Here is a 12,825-nt window from a genome sequence, read left to right as displayed (position 1 = left end):
GAGAAGTTTTTGTTTCAGACGGTCCGGTTTGTGGTCGTGTCAAGCCGAGATCGAGTTATCGGTTTAGAATCAGTTCCCCGCGTAGAAGCTCAGAGCATTGCGTGCTAACGAATACCCGACGTAGATCAAGTCTCGGTGTATAGTTTTATCACATGTTTCATGCAAATTAGGGGCTGTAGTTCTGTCCGAGAACCTTCATCGAGGACAATGAATATAATGTTTATCTATGCTGATCGAAGGCTGTTAGATTTTCTGTAAAATAAAGTACTAGAATAAGTTCGAATTAAGTCTGGAGGTCTCGAGACGTTTGTTCAGTTAAGGTTTTCTCACATTTGCATGATCGTGCTCGCTAATACCACGCCGAACTAGCAACGGGGTCGCGTCAATCAACGGAAATTGATTGATGGCTATTAACATGGTAATACCATAACATTCCGTGCAGTAATATCATTATCTGATATTAGTGTATCGATGACCGGGCGGGGAAATTGAGGCGGTCTTTTGCAAACTGTCGCTATTGACGACTAAGGTTGCTATAGCAACATTGATAATTTAATTTGGTATAAAGTACATTTAGGTGCGGTGGCGTAAGACTTGTAAATACGATTGTGATAATTGGAATCCGTTAGAGAGCTTTGAATATGAATACATTTACTGGATGGCGGGATTTATTATTCCCCAGATCATTATGTATGGAATTGGGTGGGGATTTAAATGATAATTTGCAAGTTAACAGCCATGCCGATTTTTTGTTCCAGACTGATTAGCCAATCTAAAACAAAATGCGTCATCGAATTGAGTACTTTACATAATTAATTTATATCTTTGAGGATGGCTCCAGACTAAATTTATCGTGTTGGCGAATTGTTTTTAAAAAGCCCAGCCTATTCCCTGTGGAGATCCGTGTCAGAGTAGATCCCCTATCGTTGTCGTGAGTGGTGTTTATAGTAGGGATCGGGTGCTCAAAATGGTGACCTGGCTGACGGTGTTTAATGGTGCCACGGCGGAGTTGTTCATCCTTTGGATCACTGGGCTTTTTTGTCAGATGACGGGGTAATTACAGGATGGGGAACAATATCCATCCATCCATCCATCCATCCATCCATCCATTCATTCGGAGCGGGGAGGTAGCCTAGTGATTAAAGTGTTCGTTCGTCACGCCGAAGCCCCGAGTTCGATTCCCCACATGGGTTCCCCCCGACTTCGATTCCCCTCATGTCCCCCGCCGTGATAATGCTGGATCAATGACAAAACCGGCATAAAACATACTCAGTCACCCCAACACCCACGTTTAGGCTCCCTCGTAGAAGATACCTATGCCTGTCACTGATACGTGTCCGTCTTTCACAAATGAGTTAAGATTTCAACAGAAAGTTCTTTAAGCGGATGTGTCATCCACTTTCTTAAAAACTTTTCACCCAGACCTTTCACCAATTGCACCTGTGGCTCGGGTTGAACAAACAAGAAGAAAACTGTCAGTCAGTTTCCGTAATTAGACACCCACGCGAAACGTATCTTGTAAGTAAACAGTTATGACGATTCAAATCCCCAGCCATGCAAGGTGATTCTCGGTTTATTTTCGGCATCCACTTACGTCACGAAGACGCCGCACATAAACCCCGTGGACCCCGATTTTATCTTTGAAACGTCTATCCCAGACTAAGTAATGGGGGAATCACGAATATCTGTTGATTCCGGAAGTAGAATCAACAGTGATTCCATTTCCGCTTCCGGAATCCAGATTCTGGTGATTTGCCTTCTGAAACCGTGTTATGTATGGAATCCTAGAAGGGACATAGTCCCATTGTCGCATTTTGGTTAATTTTGCATAGTGCGACAACGCGACCATGTCCCTTCTAGGATTCCATAGTTATGGTTGATACATGCGTTTTCTATAGTTTTATTTGTTGAATAGTATGTTCAGAAAAGCCAGTCCGGGGTGCTGTTGTACAAAGCGATCTTATCGCTAATGTGACCGTAACTCCCATACCTTAACATAGACTTCTTACAGTCTTTGTTGTTTTGTACAACGGCACCCTGGCTTAGAAACCAACAGCAACAATAATAGACATAGGGTGATAATAATATCTGTCTTGTATTCTCATTAATCTGTGAAAGGTTGCATGCACAACAAAGACCACAACGAAACCTTAAAGAATTTCAAATGATCCTTTTAAACTGAAGCGTTAATTGTTTGATTACTGAATCACAGACGACCAAATCTGATTTTCTTTGTAACGCGAAATTGTGGCCTGGTGTTAGTTATTATTCAGGCAACTAAAAATAAGCCCAGCCGAACACTGATAACAGCAGGGTTTAGCTCACACGCGTCGCCTTGTTAAAATCGTGCGCGGGGTATCCTAGCAACTTAGTACAAGGTTTCATTATATTTACCTATTCCGTAACCTATCAAATATGTTTCCACCAAAAAGGATTGACCCGAGTTCGTTCCGCTTCTCCAACAACGACTTGAATGCTGCAAGTCACAACATCAGTGTTAGTCTCTGTTTAGACTTAAAACGACGCTTGACGGCCATTTGACAGGTGTAATCTACATATCTTACTGAAATAAACACTTTATTGACAACACTGTTTTTTCGCGTAAACTGAAGTTAACTTCAAAATACTTACTTTTTCCGTTGCCTACTTAACTGTAATTGAAATACATGTTTAAGCTTGCCATAATGACACTCTCAAACAAACAGTTTGTTTAATGTCTCATTTAAAGGATCGACGGCGCTTGCAATAAGTTACACAGGTGTAATGCACATTTCACGCTGAGATATACAGCCAAGTGACATCTCAGCTTTCTCGTTGTCGTTGTGGGTGAGGTAAGCGTAATGGTATATCACCAACTTCCAGCTGCAGTGAAGATCTTTCTGAGTCGAATAGCCGCCACAACAAGAGAAAACCAACAGCGATCATGAAAGAAAACATACGAAGATGAAGGGGGAAGCATATTTCAGTATCGCCATATTTGAAACTGACATTTTCTGGCGTGGTTACGCAATGACTGATGTTAAGAACGTGGTATATGTCAAGAGCTCGTTTTAAAAGCCGGGTGCCGTTGTACAAAGCGAACTCGGCGCTAGGGTGATCGTAACCCACCATAATCTAACATTGATTATACAAACGATGATATTGAACCTACTGCTGTCATAGTGCTTAAATGTTCCCTGGATCCAGGTGCCGTTGTCCAAAGCGAATTTAGCACTAAGCTGAACTCCCTTACTTTAACATACACAGTACTAGTGCTAAGGTGCACCATTTGCTCTTGAGGTGATCTGACCTTGGCCTCGTTTCACAAAATTGTAGTGAGTGAGTGATTGAACATGGTTTTACGCCGCTTGTGGACACTAGAAATGGTCTTCACAGATTGTACCCATGAGGGGAATCGAACCCGGGGCTTCGGCGTGACGAGAAAACGCTTTGACCACAAGGCTACCCCACCCCGAATGACTGAATGAATATTGTACCCCATCCTGTAATTACCCCGTCATCTGACAAACAAGCCCAGTGATCCAAAGGATGAACAACTCCGCCGTGGCACCATTAAACACCGTCACCCAGGTCACCATTTTGAGCACCCGATCCCTACTATAAACACCACTCACGACAACCATAGGGGATCTACTCTGACACGGATTTCCACAGGGAATAGGCTGGGCTTATTAAAAACAATTCGCTAACACGATAAATTTAGTCTGGAGCCATCCCAAAAGATATAAATTAAACGATTGTAGCACAACCTTTGTGTGTAAGTTGCCAGCATTCCATCTTTATAACTGTGGCCTGTAAATACCCGAGTCAGTACCAGTGATTGATATTGAGAGTGCCGATACCACGCAATGAACGTAAGATGATGGGAATGAACCGTCACCGACATAAACCACCCGATCCATTTACCTCTTCACAGAGCCCGGTGTTGCTGTGGGCAATTCTATGCCTGGACCCAATGTGAACGTAGCTTTACGACTATCGTAAGTGTTGGGGTAACGATCTCCAGAAGTGCTATAAAACCCAGGAATTTGTTGCCGATGTTTTTTTAACGCTGTTGTTTTTGTCATCATCATTTGCTCTGGCCAACATTCTGCCAACAACAGGAGGCTCCGCACATGAGTTTGCAGGTGACAGACCATAGCTTCTTCATCTACGGCCATACATTATCTGTACATGAGTGTACAGGTTACAGACCATAGCTTCTTCATCTACGGCCATACATTATCTGTACATGAGTGTACAGGTGACAGACCATAGCTTCTTCATCTACGGCCATACATTATCTGTACATGAGTGTACAGGTTACAGACCATAGTTGACAGACATTATCTGTACATGAGTGCAGGTGACAGACCATAGCTTCTTCATCTACGGCCATACATTATCTGTACATGAGTGTACAGGTGACAGACCATAGCTTCTTCATCTACGGCCATACATTATCTGTACATGAGTGTACAGGTTACAGACCATAGCTTCTTCATCTACGGCCATACATTATCTGTACATGAGTGTGCAGGTTACAGACCATAGCTTCTTCATCTACGGCCATACATTATCTGTACATGAGTGTACAGGTGACAAACCATAGCTTCTTCATCTACGGCCATACATTATCTGTACATGAGTGTACAGGTGACAGACCATAGCTTCTTCATCTACGGCCATACATTATCTGACCGATTTGTTGGTTAAATACCACTAAGCTATAACGAAGCTTCTTTTTTCACCTTTGTTATTAACTGCTGATGTAATTTCACGAATATGTGTGTCGCCAGGGAGATTCGAACACGCTTAATCCGCATGGAAGATTATCGACTTCCACCGCGACATGGAAGAAATCATGTGGAATTGACAATGATATATACATGGGGGTGTGGATTCGAATTCCGGATGGGACTAAACTCCAAAAAGTACTAAAAATCCTTACTTTACTGAGAAAATGTAAATGACCCACATCAAGACGAAACGTTCACCTGTATATGAGCAAGGATATTTATGGTTTGTTCAATGTTTTACTCTTTTCTTAAGCAGAGCGTTGTTGGCTTATAACATGCCCATCAACATGGACAAATATTATGTCAGTAATTGAAAAATAAGCTCATGTGAATGTTTCTTGTGTACTTCGGAGTCGTTAAAGAGCCAAAAACACGCACCAAAGGCATAGGGAACATATTGCACGTGCATCTTTTTAAATATCTGGTTATCAAAACAACGTTGTTAAGCATTTCAGAAGCTCAGGTTCTTTAAATGTTGGCCATGGTTTAAGTAGGTCAGGGCGCTTGGAACCTTGTGTCTAATCGTTGAAATGGTTTGTTAGACGTGGCGATCCGCGATTCCCAACTAATCATTTCAACGATTACACACTAGGTCAACGTTCTCTAATCTATACATACGCGTGGTTGGGGCTAGTGGGAGGAATTGAGATGAGATGTACTGACTGACCGATCGCCGTCGATATATACTGTCTTGATTTTCTTGCGCCAGTTTTGTATTAACCGAACAAGTGCTTATCAGCCCCGAATCAAGTTTTAATTACAGCCAACGGTCTCTTCAACGGATTGCACCCTGTGAAGATCCGGGTCAGAATTGGTCTTCTGCAACTCATGCTTTTCGTAAAAGGCGACTAACGGGACCGTTTTGGGAAATGAGTGACTTGGTGAATAGATGGCACCGTACCCCAGTTACGCAGATCGATGCTTATGATGCCAGTTACTTAACTGTCTAGCCATGGGTCTACTATATACAGACCGACGTCAGGTCTCTGGAATAATGAGACCAAACACATCAGGCCATTCTAATGCTTTGTTATCTATTTTCTGTTAAAGGACGCAGAAAGTGTTATTGATGACGTGTGAAACTGGAATGACGTAAACAGATAACGGTTAACATCTTGATTGAAATACGCCATGAGGTGAGGTGAGGTGAGGTGAGGTGAGGTGAGGTGAGGTGAGGTGAGGTGAAATTGGGTTTTACGTCGTGCTTGAGAATATTTCGCTCATATGACGACGTGCATGCGTGTGTATGTGTATGTGCGGCTGCTTGTACTAGCCCAGACTTCAGCTGGTTTTATAGTGCTAGCCCACTGAGATACCATGCCGCAGTGAAGCATGAATACCCCACTCAGACACATTATACTGACTCCGAGCCAACAAGTCCTTGTTGTACCCAGTAATGCCGAGCGCCAGGCAGGGACCAACAAGTACCATATTTTAACGTCTTTTGGTATGACGCGGTCGGGGATCGAATCCGCGACCTTCCACTCTCCGGGCGGACGCTCTAACCACTACACCACGGAGGTGGTCGAAATACGCCATGAATATATGATAGCTCATAAAGGGTTTTTTAATAATTTTAATGAAACTTGAGTTGCAATTGATCATAATCCGCTTTAAAAATTATTTCGTATTTCTGATACACATTAAAACATATTTATAGCGATAGTGACAAAATGGTTTCTCTGTGTCCGATTCGAACTCAGAGGTGTATACACTTATCAAACACAGTTTTCGATATGTCGGAATTTCATAATCTACATATATCTGGGAATATCGTTGAATTACGCCTGCTTCGTTCTACTGTAAAACATTCGTCAGTTTTATCTTCCTTAACAGTCGTCGGGTAGAGATACAGTCGTCGGGTAGAGATACAGTCGTCGGGTAGAGATACAGTCGTCGGGTAGAGATATGGAATTTCGTTACGCTACAAGTTTATATGCCGAACAGCACAGCGAACATGAGAAGACGGTAATTTCCTGATGTATGGAAACAAATGTGCATGTAAACTTACAGGTTTGCGAGTCTCTTGCTTTAGGGGGCGGTGGGGTAGCCTAGTGGTTAAAGCGTTGGCTCGTCACGCCGAAGACCCGGGTTCGAATCCCCACATGGGTACAATGTGTGAAGCCCATTTCTGGTGTCCCCCGCCGTGATGTTGCTGGAATATTGCTAAAAGCGGCGTGAAACCAAACTCAGTCAGTCAGTCAGTCATTAACAGTCGTCGTAATGTAGCTACGACCTTGCCAAATATAAACATCTTCACTGGAGCCAATATTCCGAGAATGTTTGTTTGTTTTTGCTTTTACAAAGTGTTCGTGGAATGAATTACGAAAGATTGCCATGAAGTTACATTCGCTGACCAGTGTCAATGAACACGAGCAGAGTTAATGTTACCTTAAGCCCTAGTTTATACCACTTTATCACGATGACCTGTACAAACTCAACACTGGATCAGACAGACTATTTGTTGACATCATGAGGGAAAACTATATTTCCCATTGAGATACAAGGCTGCACAATCAGGAGGGTACACATAAATTCCACCTACTCCTCGTTTTTGTTTGTTCAGACAGCTCGCTACTCCGAATAACCATTTGAAGTAAAATTTCAAGATAAGGCCCGAAGACCCTTCCTAATGCGCCCTGCTTTGTTACCGGTAAATCGCGTTTCAGGACGATATGTCAGTTCACTTTTGTTTAAAATAAAACCGGCGTTCCCTCCTGAAGACCGTTTGTCGTTGGTGGCGAGTAACGGGATCGGGTGGTTAAACTCGCTTACTTGCTGAGGCATGTTGTCGTATCCAAATTGCATAGAGATGATTAAAGAGTCCGAAACATGACTATCTGGTTAATTGTTTACAGACCACCGTCATGTTTGCTGGAACATTGTCGACTGTGTCATAAAACAGCAAACGTTATAAGGTTATTACTACGAGGAAACGGGTTTCGGGTATCAGGAACGAATAAACATCGTACCGAGGTCTTCTGTAGATAACAAGTTGAAAAAGAGTGAACTGTCACTGAGAGAAAAGGGTCTTTGTTTACCACATTTATTCTTCGTTTTTGACGTATTGATTCCACCTCTTGCGTTAAAACCAAAAAGTATTATACATAATGTTTTTGCTGGGGGCGATTAATGAACCCACTGGTTGTAAGTCTGGCCGACGGTTCGAGAGCTCACAACGGTATTGTCTAATTAAAACGAGTTAAACAACGAGCAAAACGTCTGTGTTGAAATCCCACCAGTCGAGACAGATTAACTACAGCCATTATGAAAAAGCTGGAAGTTCTTTAACTTCTTTCTCGATGTCCACATTTTGAAGACCACTCCATGTCTTCACCAGCCGTTCAATGCGGTCTTGCCAAACTCGGCGTTAAATGCACTTATGCTAAAACGAAGTTGTGTTTTGTCGAGTTTGGTGAAATCGCAAGAAAGGACAGGAAATATGTTTGAAATTAATGTCTTCGAGAAAACCTCGAAAACACGAGTTGTATAAAGAGCGAGTTGCCATTGTTCCGGAAGTGACGTCACTATCAAGATCCCCGTACGACATGTCGTAATCCGGCACGTTGACCACAAGTCGGATTTGATTGTGTTTGGCACAAGATTGAGTAACTTTGTTATGTAACATGTCAGTAGTCGTGTGACAACACGAATGTCTTGCGCTAAGAACATTTTGAGACGAAATCGATAAAACGCGGAGCCCCTTGCATCCTCTTACCACTACATTACATGATCAAACTCAGGCGCTGTGTTCATTTCCGATTGACGAAAAAGACGCCCTTGTTTCCGGAATTAGCGAATGACCTGGACTATGCCGTTGTTGAAATATCGCCCACCGATTGGCTGACCAAGGGGGTCAGTTATGGGGTTAAAGCAGCCAGGGGCTGTAATGATCTGTAACGCACTCTGCAGCCATTACCCACAGAGTAAATCTTTGCCATGTGTGTTTATTTGTTTGACTGACGTTCACGAGACAAAGAGATGTATAACTCGGCTTTCAGGTGGATCTTGTTACTCACGGTTCCAGCTTCACAGATGTGCTGCTACGGAGAGGGGGTTAAACGCATTAATTGCGCGTTGTGGTGTTGCGTTAGGGGGAACAAGAACCCTCCTACGCGTGTACAATAAACATTTTAATTTCTTCTTTAAACGGTTCAGCCGCATTCTCTAACAGTGAATACTGTGGTTTCTTGGTCGCTTGTGTTTCGCAGTGGATCACTGTGTTTAAGCATGGAAGACTATCATTACCTATATTAAAGTGTGGCTGGATATCATGGTGCGTGGGTGAGCAGTGTTTTTTGCCGCTATGAAAAATATGTCATCTGTTTTTCAAATTAACACAGGCCGTGGGCAGAGTACTGAGAATCCAGGCTGATAACTGTCACGATCCCGACTGCGGATCCTGACAGCCAAGGGAAACAAATCTGCACTATGAATTGTTGTGTATAACGAAATTCAATTTGTACCTGTGGCGAATTCATGAAACATGCACATACATTTTTAACCACAAGTCGGTGCATTTTTCCCCTGTGTTTATCATTTTACATCTATTCCACGCAATATTTTACAAATATCCCTTGTGTGATGTAAAATACACTCTCGTAAATATTAAAATCAAAGAATCGCTATCTGATCCACGAGATGAATGTCATCTTGACATGAAATAACTCTCTCTTGAAAGATACATATCTATCTCCTCCCCCGAGGCTGCAGAGTCTGCAGTGTTCCGATCCCGTTAAACAAACATCTTCACTTTAAAACCCAAGTTCAGGAATATACTCTAAACGGGGGTACCAGTTGAAACTGGGACCTGATTACACCAACCGGCGATATTGATGTTTTCGCTCGTATCCAATCAGCCCACAAAAATCTTTATATTAATGGAGATTAAATGTATCAGCGAATCGCATTCTTAGATAACGAGCGGTAATGTCGCACTTTAGAAGGCCCTATTAACGGCTCTCCTCGATGTACGTTCCTCAGACACGAAATTTATCACAAATCTTTGCTATTTAAGTCGTGCTTCTCTTAACAACAAAAACACGAGGTAGGCCGAGCACGATTTCGTCAGCGAGGTAAAATTACATACATGCCGTTCAACATCAAAGTCACGATAGGGCTTCATTTGCCGTCCAATGTTATTAATTTTCCGTACGCGTGTCTTAACCCTGGAATGCCTTCGTCTCAAGTATCCCCCTAACACATTTATAAATGAAAGTTCGATCGAACGATCGACCGGAGTCTCGTAGGTCAATATAAACAATGAAGAGAGTTGAGCCTTAAAAGACGGGACGAACGTGCTGATCTTCGGTATCGACAATGTCGGGCCTGTCAACGTGGCGTTGCCATGGCAACCGTCACATATTCCAGATTTAGGAATCGAACCCGACCGCAGGTCACCTAACAGATACTGAGATTAGTTGTAATCAAAGGTTAATTATTGAGAGAGCGTAATCTGGGTGTTGTCTTATCGTTCTCCGCCAGAACATGGGGCAACAATTCCTCACACGAGTCGACGTCTTGTGCGTGGTTGGAGGTTATTTCGCGAGGCATCTGTTTTCAATACACAGCTAAATGCATTAAGTCTCAGTCGTGGGGTAATACTATCCTGATAAATTCTTCCTAAGTTTATTACGCATGAATACGGTTATATTATACGAGCGTGACGTAGGGACGGCGATAGACTATCACGATTACGGTATCGGGAGAGCCGCGTTACGACGGCTTACCACAACAAGCGGACGGCTTGTACTTTCATGGCGAGGTATACTGTAACCACGATTAATCTAACGCTCAAATCGTGATAGACCTTTGGGGAGAACTGCATGGACAGCCTGATAAGACGAAGCGAGTATAGGTTCTTCACGAATGACGTACTGATAAAAAGACATAGCGTGACTTACGCCGGACTTTGATATGAAAACCAGCATGACTACATGTTCTCGATCTCAGACAATTATTAAGCCGTATTTAAAAAGGCCAAGTCAAGTCGCAGCGTGTGCGTCCAACTCCTAGTTTTTGTCGTGCCTTAGTCTGTCATACAGACCCTGAAGCAAAAATATCCAAGAAATTACACGCAAGACTGGAAAATGTGGCAAGTCAAGATTTCCACAGCTTCAGCGGAAGGTCGCGGGTTCGATCCCCGACCGCGTCATACCAAAAGACGTTAAAATATGGTACTTGTTGGTCCCTGCCTGGGGCTCGGCATTAATGGGTACAACAAGGACTGGTCGGCTCGGAGTCAGTATAATGTGTCTGAGTGGGGTATTCATGCTTCACTGCGGCATGGTATCTCAGTGGGCTAGCACTATAAAACCAGCTGAAGTCTGGGCTAGTACAGGCAGCCGCACATACACATACACACGCATGCACGTCGTCATATGAGCGAAATATTCTCAAGCACGACGTTAAACCCAATTTCACCTCACCTCACCTCCACAGCTTCAGGTGAAAATGAAGAAAGTCGCAGGGCTCCGTTTTTATATTTTGTTTTTCTTTTCACTATGAGCCTTTTTTCTGTAAAATATGTTCATTTCAGAGAATAGTTGTTAGTCTAGTCGTGCCTCTGCGGCCTACGAGACCCCATTAATACCGCTCCTTTATATATACAGGGGTCTGTACATCGGAACATGTTTCATGTAAACACTGGATTCTCGTCACTACTGTTACGCCCTCTGGCATTCGCGAGAACTCGTGTCATCCCGGAACAAGAGACTCTTCCCCTCGTTTGTAGGCGTCCATATTTGCGTATTAACACAGCAGCGATAACGCTATTCTGTTGATATTATCTATTCAAATTTCAGCTATGTATTAATTGTCAGATTGGATAAAAGAAACCGGTGTCGTCTTTCACATATCCCTACTGGCTTCACGCTCACCTATTTGGACGGGGGATAGAAAAGGTTTCCGGTTCTCGGTTGCTATAGAGACGAAGTAGACCAAAGGAAGTAGTTAGCGAGCGAGATTACTTTTACGCCGCTTAAGCAAAATTCCAACAATGTCACGGCGGGGAACACCAGAAATGGGCTTCCCACGTTGTACTCATGTTAGGAATCGAACCCGTACGAACTGTCGTAAATCTATCGTTTATTGCTAAGAAAATGTATTTATCATACCCCAAAACAAAATATCCAAGTCTGCAAAATTTTGTTAAATTATTCACAACTAATGATACTAAAGAAATTATCAATTTATCAAAATTTGTATCAAGAGTATCAGCCGTTATAAGAAACATAAACTGAGACTAGATACAGCCATCTTGTATTATGTTTTTGTATTCATATATAAATACTATACATTATTATTTATCTTCACATTTGCTTGATATATAAAATATTTGTATTCGCTCTTGTACCACCAAGCGTGGTTATTTGAGAATAAAATGATTGATTGATTGACGAATGTCGTAGCGCTACGAACGTTTTATGGATCGGGACCCAGTTCTCTCTCTCTCTCTCTCTCTCTCTCTCTCTCTCTCTCTCTCTCTCTCTCTCTCTCTCTCTCTCTCTCTCTCTCTCTCTCTCTCTCTCTCTCTCTCTCTCTTTTCTGGTGTCTGGTAGAGGAGTAATGAGTTGACGTCGTGATGGAAATGGCCCGGATTTGAATCCGTTTCATTGTGCTAGCCCAATGAGATACAATGTCCCTGTTAACATTACGACTCCGAGCCGATCGGCCTTGTTTTGTGGCCTTTATGACTCCGATCGGCCCCACAATGGAAACTGATAATCAGTGATTCTAATAGCTTTCATATTTTATGCAAAAATATACTTCAGGCAAACCATTCATTGTTTATGTCATAGAGTAAACCATTTCAATAAGTTTCTGTAAACAAAACGTCGACAATGAAGAATCGCCGTCCGACTTCTGAATGTGTGTAAGTGACAGAGCGGGTTCCCACATCGGGAGCATTGGCCACTCGGTCCCGATGGGCATTCGGTGCACTTTGGATATATATTGAAACAATTATGTTGTTTGAATATATGAAGTTTTACAGAAACTTATTGAAATGGTTTACTCTATGACATTTATATCAAACTTTTAATTTTAT

Source organism: Haliotis rubra, unplaced genomic scaffold (genome assembly GCF_003918875.1).
Source record: "Haliotis rubra isolate DU_JTF1 unplaced genomic scaffold, ASM391887v1 Scf127, whole genome shotgun sequence".
In the NCBI taxonomy this organism is placed as follows: Eukaryota; Metazoa; Mollusca; class Gastropoda; order Lepetellida; family Haliotidae; genus Haliotis; species Haliotis rubra.
This window is presented reverse-complemented; position numbering follows the sequence as displayed.